We start from the raw sequence: 9,342 nt of genomic DNA on the forward strand, positions 1-9,342 counted from the left end.
CATCGTTCCCTGAAGATGTCCTGGACACCATCATGGAGGCTACTGCCCATGGTGGAGCTGACTAAGCTTACAATGCTCTGCAACTTACTTTGGGCAGCAGCCTTCCCCCCCCCCCCCCCCCCCCCATACAAGACGGTGTTGCCGTTCTATAATGTTGGACAGGAACAGGCCCTTCGGCCCACACTGTCCCTGCCGAACTAATCCCCCTCTCTGTACACAATCCATGTTCCTCCATTTTGTGGAGAAGGCAGGATTGGAGCAGATTCGATGGGCCAAATGGCTGATTGCTGGACTTACGGGATAGATTGGGTAAATCTGTGCAGGCTTTTTCCATTGAGATTTGGGCGAGACTAGAACCAGTGGTGAAAAGTGAAATATTTAAAGGGAATCTGGAGGGGGGGGGGGAGGGAATTACTTCACTGAGTGACGAGAGTGTGGAACAGCAGACATGGTTGATATTGCATTTCAACAGTTAGGAAAAATTTGGACAGGTGCATGGATGAGAGGAGTATCATGGATCCTCTCTGCGTATTCATGTGCCTATTGAACGCCACTCTCTGCTTCCAGTATCAATCTTCACAGTTCATTCCCAGCACCTGTCACTCTGTGTAAAATAACTTACCTCACCTTAAACCTATGCCCACTGGTATTTTAACCTGCCTACTCTATCTCCCTAAAGATTCTCCTTATCTCAGCCTCTCATAATTTTATTAACTTCTATCACGTTGGCCCTCAGCCTCTCCCACGCCACAGAAAACAAACCAAGTTTGTCCAACCACTCTTACCCTTTAATACAGGCAATATCTGGGTTAACCTCTTTTGTATCCTTTCCAAGACCTCCACATCATGCTGTTCATCGACTATAGCTCAGCATTTAATACCATCATTCCCACAATCCTGATTGAGAAGTTGCAGAACCTGGGCCTCTGTACCTCCGTCTGCAACTGGATCCTCAACTTCCGAACCAGAAGACCACAATCTGTGTGGATTGGTGATAACATCTCTTCGCTGACGATCAACACGGGTGCACCTCGGGGGCGTGTGCTTAGCCCACTGCTCTACTCTCTTATACCCATGACTGTGTGGCTAGGCATAGCTCAAATACCATCTATAAATTTGCTGATGATACAACCACGGTTGGTAGAATCTCAGGTGGTGACGAGAGGGTGTACGGGAGTGAGATATGCCAACTAGTGGAGTGATGCTGCAGCAACAACCTGGCACTCAACGTCAGTAAGATGAAAGAGCTGATTGTGGACTTCAGGAAGGGTAAGACGAAGGAACACATACCAGTCCTCATAGAGGGCTCAGAAGTGGAGAGAGTGAGCAACTTCAAGTTCCTGGGTGTCAAGATCTCTGAGGATCTAACCTGGTCCTAATTTATCGATGTAGTTATAAAGAAAGCAAGACAGCGGCTATGCTTAATTAGGAATTTGAAGAGATTTGGCATGTCAACAAATGCACTCAAAAACTTCTGCAGATGTATGGTAGAGAGTGTTCTGACAAGCTACATCACTGTCTGGTATGGAGGGGCTATTGCACAGGACTGAAAGAAGCTGCAGTAGGTTGTAAATTTCATCAGTTCCATCTTGCGTCCTAGCTTACAAAGTACCCAGGACATCTTCAGGGAGCGGTGTCTCAGAAAGGCAGTGTCCATTATTAAGGACCCCCAGCACCCAGGGCATGCCCTTTTCTCACTGTTACCATCAGGGAGGAGGTACAGGAGCCTGAAGACACACACTCAACAATTCAGGAACAGCTTCTTCCCCTCTGCCATCAGGGAGGAGGTACAGGAGCCTGAAGGCACACACTCAGCGATTCAGGAACAGCTTCTTCCCCTCTGCCATCAGGGAGGAGGTACAGGAGCCTGAAGACACACACTCAGCGATTCAGGAACAGCTTCTTCCCCTCTGCCATCAGGGAGGAGGTACAGGAGCCTGAAGACACACACTCAACAGTTCAGGAACAGCTTCTTCCCCTCTGCCATCAGGGAGGAGGTACAGGAGCCTGAAGACACACACTCAGCGATTCAGGAACAGCTTCTTCCCCTCTGCCATCAGGGAGGAGGTACAGGAGCCTGAAGACACACACTCAGCGATTCAGGAACAGCTTCTTCCCCTCTGCCATCCGATTCCTAAATGGACATTGAACCCTTTGACACTACCTCACTTTTTTTTCAAATATATAGTATTTCTGATTTTTGCATGTTTTTAATCTATTCAATATACGTATACTGTAATTGATTTACTTATTGATTTATTATTATTATTTTCATTTTATTTATTATTTTCTCTTTCTATATTGTCAGGTATTGCATTGAACTGCTGCTGCTAAGTTAACAAATCTCAAGTCACATGCTGGTGATAATAAACCTGATTCTGATTCTGACATCCGGTAATGTACACGGTACTCCAAACGCAGCCTAATTAAAGTTTTATACAGTGTAACACAGAAACCGTAACTATGCATTTGACAAGAAAGTAAGTTTGACTTGCTCTGCAGAAATAGCCAGAGAAATGTTCTGCAGTGATGGTGTTTCATCAGGAAGACTTGCAGTTCTAAGCTACTAAAGCCCTTCACACACACATGCTATTGATCTGGGAAATGCTGGGAATCACACAAAATGGTGGAGGTGAAGCAGCATCTATGGAGAGGAATAAACAGTCGAGACCCTTCACCAAGACTGGAAAGGAAGGGGGAAGAAGCCAGAAGCAGATATTGGGATTGGAAAGGGTTAGGTGAGACCAGGTGAGTGGATGAGGGAAGTGGGGGATGAAGTGAGAAGCTGGGAAGTACTATTGAACTGTTGTCCTTATTATAAAGGTAGCCAATTATTAAAAACAGAAATTAATAAGATTAACTTTATTTGTCACATGTACATTGAAACAGAAAGTGAAATGTGTTATTTGCATTAACAAATCAGTGGGGAATGTGCTGGGGACAGCCCACAAGTGTCAAGCTACCAGCACCAACAACTCTAACTCTAACCCATACGTCTTTGGAATGTGGGAGGAAACTGGAGCACTCAGAGGAAACCCACACAGTCCATATTGTTTGTGCAAACAGCAAATGATTTTATGTAATGTGAGTTATGATGTAGATTGGGAATTGACATCAGGAAGAACTCACCTGGTCTTTATCAAATCAAAGGTATAGAATATTTTAGGTCAGACTGAGAGGGAGCAGACAAAGCCTTACGATTGATATCAGGAAAAGGATGAACAGAGCTGAGACTCTTTACCCTTGAGGTGTACCTTCAATATTGAAGCTTCTGTCTGAGTACGTACAGGTGTCTACTTGTAGGGAAAGGCCTTTCAAATGCATTAGGAAATTAAGCAGGAACCACTTTTCCCAAAGAGTTCAGAACCCACAACTACTGGGAGTGAATGAGGCAAGGTACAATCATGAAGGAGGCCTACCAGCAACTCTACTTGGTTAAAGGCTCGATGAGGTTCAGTATGTCACTAAAGACCCCTACAAATTCATATAGATGTATGGTGGGGAGCATTCTGAACGGTGGCATCATCGCCTGATATGGAGGCTCCAAGGCACAGGACTGCAAGAGAGTTGTACACTCAGCCACCTTCAATGTTGAAGAGCTCTGTCAACATTGTCAGCATGATTTTACGTTAAATAATTTTACGTCATAAATCACTTAAAATAATTTGCTGTTTGCACGAACAATATGGACTGCACTGATCTCTTGAAGATGTCTAGGACAAATTCAAGAGATGTTGCGTCAAGAAGTTGGCATCCATCACTAAGGACCTCACCATCTAGGCCATGCCCTCTCTCGTCATTACCATCAGGGAGGAAGTACAGGTGTCCCCCGCTTTACGAATGTTCGCTTTACACCGCTTCGCTTTTACAAAAGACCTACATTAGTAACCTGTTTTCGCATTTCAAAGAGGATTTTCACTTTTATGAAAATTTTTCCCATATAAATGAATGGTTCCTTGCTTTACGCCATTTCGGCTTAAGAAAGATTTCAAAGGAACGCTCTACCTTTGTAAAGGGGGCAGGGGTGGGGGACACCTGTACAGGAATCTGAAGACTCACTCAATGATTCAAAAACAGCTTCTTCCACTCTGCCATCAGGTTTCTGAACAGTCCATGACCCTTGTTATTACTTTTTTTTTACGCACTAGTTACCTATAATCTATTGTAGTTAATTTGTACAGTACTGCTGCTGCAAAACAAACATATTTCCTATCTTGTATGTCAGTGATAAACCTGATTCTGAAGAATTAGCTGGGAATCATTATGAAGGAGAAGGGAATAGAGGAATCTGTTAATTGTCTTAAATGTTAATTGTCTCAAAAATAGGTAAGAAAAACTATCATTAAAAATGAGCATAATTTTTTTTTCCAAATGCTTAATGATTTTCAGTAATAATACAAATATGTTTGTTCATATCATTGGTTATTAACCAGACTGAGAGAGTAACTGCAGGTTTCAACAATGTCCAAGATGCTGAGATACATCCTAGGATGTGCTGGGACACATTATTAGAGTGGCATGTAACGTAGTGGTTAGCACAACACTTTACAATACCAGCGACCCGGGTTCAATTCCCACGGTTGTCTGTGAAGATTGTAGGAAATTAAGCAGGTTGAATGTACACGGTTGTACATTCTCCCCGTGACTGCGTAGGCTTTCTCCTAGGGCTGTGGTTTCCTCCCACAGTCGATCATTGTAAATTGTCCCGTTACTAGGCTAGGGTTAAATCGGGGGTTGCTGGGCAACATGACTCGAAGGCCCGCAAGGGCTTAGTCCGCACTGCATCTCAATAAATAAATTCTAAAAATTTAAACCATCATTATTGATGTAACCTGGAGTGTTTTGGGTCTTTCAACATCAGACACTATCACCCAGGCCACCCAGCCGGGGTTGATCAGGCCTTGGCTTGAGTCCCAATGGCACTTGTCACACCTCTTGATCCATGGCCACCTGAAGGCTCGCTCAGCAGCCTCTGTGACGGTCCTGATGGCTCGTTAGTTTGCAGTGCCGTAATGCCAAGGAGAGAGCAGGTTCTGCACAGTGCGCTGCCAGCAAAAGCCCTATACCCCACTCATCACGAGCCCTCCACCTGATTCTGGCATTGCTCTAACAGATCCTGGTATTTGGCTTTCTTACGCTCAAATGCCTCCTCAGTCTGGTCTCCCAGAGACTCTGTCAGTTCTACCATGACCACCTGCATCCAGGTTTCTGACTGAATGACCATGTCAGGCCTCAGGGATGAAGTCAGGGAACTTTAATTGCTTTCCCAGATAGACTTCCAGTTGGTGTGGCGAGCAAGCCTGCTGCTCTGATCTGAGGCTGTGGTTGGACTCCAGGTTTGATGCAGGCTATGGGCTTTCTGGGTTGGCAGAGGTACACACTGTAGTTAATGGCCGAGGAGCTATTTTCTGCTACTGCCTTCAGCACACAGTCATGACGCCATGGTAGTGGCCTTCTCCCAGAGAAACTGAGGATAATAAACTAAAAAACTTGTTTCCTTTGCTCCAATCATACCACCCAGGGTTATTATTAAAAATACACACGAGATTCTGCACAGGTGCTGGAAACACACACTAATGCTGGAGGAATACAGCAGGTCAGGTAGCATCTATAGAGGGAAATAAATTCACCCACATCTGCACACACCCTATCTTCCCACTGGTCTTCTTCACTCTGGCCTTAAAAGTGATGAGTTCCTCTTGTCTTTACCTACCATCCCACATCCAACACGTCATTCTCCGCAACATCTGCCATTTCCAAAGGGATCCTACCACCAAACACATCTTTACCTTCCCCTCCCCCTGCCACGCTTTCCACAGGGATTGCTCCCCCTGTGATTCCCTTGTCCATTCATCCCTCCTCACTATCTCCCTCCAGCACTTAACCCTGCAAGCAGCCAAAGTGCTACACCTGCCCATTCGCCTCCTCCCTCACCTCCATTCAGGGCCCCAAAGAGTCTTTCCAGTGAGGGAACACTTCACCTATAAAACTGCTGTGTTTGTCTACTGCGTCCAATGCCCTCAACACTGCCTCCTCTACATTGGCGAGACCTGTAAATTGGCGGAACTGCTTCTTTGAGCACCTCTGCTCCATCCACCAAAAAACGGAACTTATCGGTGGCCCGTTTTAATTCCAATTCCCATTCCTGTTCCAACATATTTGTCCTTGGCTTCCCCTTGTGCCACAATAAGGCCACCCTCAGGGTGGAGGAGCAAAATCTTACATTCCATCTGGGTAGCCTCCAACCTGTTGGTATGAATATCGATTTCTCCTTCTGGTAAAAAAAATATTCCCATCTCCTCCCTTCCTCTTCTATTCTTCATTCCGGTCTTTTACTCTTCTTACCTGCCTATCACCTCCTCCTGGGCCCCTTTCTCCTATGGTCCACTCTCCTCTCCTATCAGATTCCTCCCTCTCCAGCCCTTTAACTTTTCCACCCACCTGGCTTCACCTATCATCTTCCAGCAATCCTTTTTCACCTCCCCCCAACAACCATTTTATTCTGACATCTTTCCCCTTCCTTTTCGGTACTGATGAAGGGTCTTGGCCCGTAACATCGACTGTTTATTCATTTCCATAGATGCTCCCTGGCCTGCTGAGTTCCTCCAGTATTTAGTGTGCATTTCTATTTATAAACATCACAGGTTATTCTACATAAAGCACTTTGGTTAATCCAGCAATTTGAATTTAGCAAGTCGCCCCAGGGAGCTTTAAAGGAGAAGTCCTGACGAAGGGTCTCGGCCCGAAACGTCGACATTGCTTCTCCCTATGGATGCTGCCTGGCCTGTGCGTTCCACCAGCATTTTGTGTGTGTAACTTTAAAGGAGAGTTGTCAATCAATCATCTAGAGCAGCCTTGGTCAAAGAATTGCATTTTAAGGAAGTAATTTAAGGAGGAAAGAGATAGAGGTAACCCTAGCCTAATCACAGGATAATTTACAATGACCAATTATCCTACTAACTGGTCTGTTTTTGGACTGTGGGAGGAAACCAGAGCACCTGGAGGAAACCCATGCGGTTTCAGGGAGAACGTCTGTAAGGAGCAGCGGGAATTGAACCCAGGTCGCCTATACTGTAAAGCACCCTACTAGTAAAAATTATCAAGGTTGTTGCATAACTTCAATGCTAAAATTTTGAAATAATTTTTCTTCTCATTTTATCTAAAACTGCAGTTTTAGTCTCTCTCACACACTCCCTCCAAATCTTTTCTTCTATTTGAAAGGCCCAACAGGCAAAAAACTATTCAAGCAAATCATGCGGTGTTTGCATTGCAAATTAAAGGAACATTCACCCTATGTAAATGGTTTTGGCTACAGCCTAAAGCGCCATGTTAGGATTAGCTGCAGGAAGCAAAAGAAAGAGAGAGAAATCCTGGACTGGATCACTTGAGAGGGTGGATCGGAAAGATTACATTGCATCATCAGAGATGCCACTTCACAGACATTATTTTGTGCAAAGTAACATCATGGGATCACTTGCATCTTAGTTGAACGTCCCATCATTTTCAATATGCCACAGAGAAACCAGGGAATGTTGGAGATACCCAGCCAGTCAAACTGCATCCAGCTGAGAGAAAAAATTATCTCAATGTTACAATGGATGATGGCGACACAAGAGCCAGGACTCGGACAGGGACTCATGGATGGGAAAGGTTTAGAGAGACGTGGACAAATTGGAATTGCTTAGATGGGAATCTTGGTCAGCCATGGGTGAGCTGGGATGAAGTCTGCTTTGTGTTGTATGACTATCAAAGTTCAAAGTAAATTTATTATCAAAGTACGTATACATCACCATATAACACCCTAAGACTCGTTTTCTTGTGGGCATTCACACACAGTAAATCCAATAACCATAATAGAATCAAAGACCGACCGCACCTAACAGGGTGGACCAACAACCAATGTGCAAAAGACAACAAACTGTCCTAGTACAAAATAAATAATAAATAAATAAACAATAAATATTGAGAACATGAGGTAAAGAGTCCCTGGAAGTAAGTCTATAGGTCATGGGAACATTTCAATGATGGAGCAAGTGAAGTTATCCCCTTTGGTTCAAGAGCTTGATGGTTAAGGAGTAATATCTGTTCCTGGACCTGGTGGAATGCTGGAATCCGGAGCAAACTTTAAAAAAAAACTGCGGTCAAATAGCATCTGTGAGGAAAGGAATCTCACCTCCTTGCTTCTGTCTTCAATTCCACCCCTCTCTCATTTGGCTCTATCTACCTGTCATCTGGGTCACATGCCAGTGATAGTAACCTGACTTCAACCCTTCTCACTATATCTGTCATGACTGTCTCTGTCTCAGCTCTACCCCTCTTCCCTTTGGCTCTCATCCCCCTCCACTCTTAGTCCTGATGCAGGGTCTCAACCCGAGACCTCACCAGTTCCTTCCCCTCCCACAGATGCTGCCAGACCTGCTGGTTTCCTCCAGCTGTTTGTTCTGACCTTACAGTCAGCCCTGACACAAACAGGAAAGGCTCGCTCATTCTGTTTTAGAAACAGAAAGGTACGGAGTTGTTCAAACAGCATCCGTGGGAGAGAGACAGTGAGAATGTTTTGGGTTGATGACCTAACCATCCATCAGCACAAGTACACAAGTCACAAGCTGATCAATAAGGCGTAGTAGTAAGCGCAACGCTTTACAGTCCAGGCGACCTGGGTTCAATTCCCACCGCTTGTCCGTGAGGAGTTTGTAAGTTCTGCCTGTGACCGCGTGGGTTTCCCTGGGTGCTCCGGTTTCAAAGACGTACAAAGTTGTACCTGTCGGTAGGTTACTTGGTCATTGTAAATTGTCCTGTGATTAGGCTGGGGTTAAATCGGTGGGTTGCTGGGCAGCCCGGCTCAAAGGGCCAAAAGGGCCTGTTCCATGCTGTATCTCAATAACAAGATGAAATAACTTAAAAAGGAAATCAGTTACCAAGGTTTATTTGAAGAGCCAGGGAGATGAAAAAATATAGAAAGGTTATGCTCAAAATTATTTATTTTTAAATATCAATTTTTTTTGGTTTCTTTTTGCACCATTTGTCGTCTTTCGCACACTGGTTGCTTGTCCATCTTTCTGTATATTTTTCATTGACTCTATTGTGTTTCTTTGTAGTTACTGTGAATGCCCACAAGAAAATGAATCAGTGGGTAACATATGGTGACCTACTGGGTGCCCTCTCCTCACTGTTCCCATCTGCCCAGCCCGCCTCCCCAGTCTGGTTCTGTACTCCACCTTAGTCTGATCTCCCATTCCTATCTAATGTCCACTGGCATTTAGAGCAGCAATGAAGGGGCAGTGTTCAGTACCTTCCTCCCGGTTTTCACTACTGTCAGTCACACAAGTCCCAGGTGGAGAC

This window comes from Hemitrygon akajei, chromosome 29 (genome assembly GCF_048418815.1).
Source record: "Hemitrygon akajei chromosome 29, sHemAka1.3, whole genome shotgun sequence".
In the NCBI taxonomy this organism is placed as follows: domain Eukaryota; kingdom Metazoa; phylum Chordata; class Chondrichthyes; order Myliobatiformes; family Dasyatidae; genus Hemitrygon; species Hemitrygon akajei.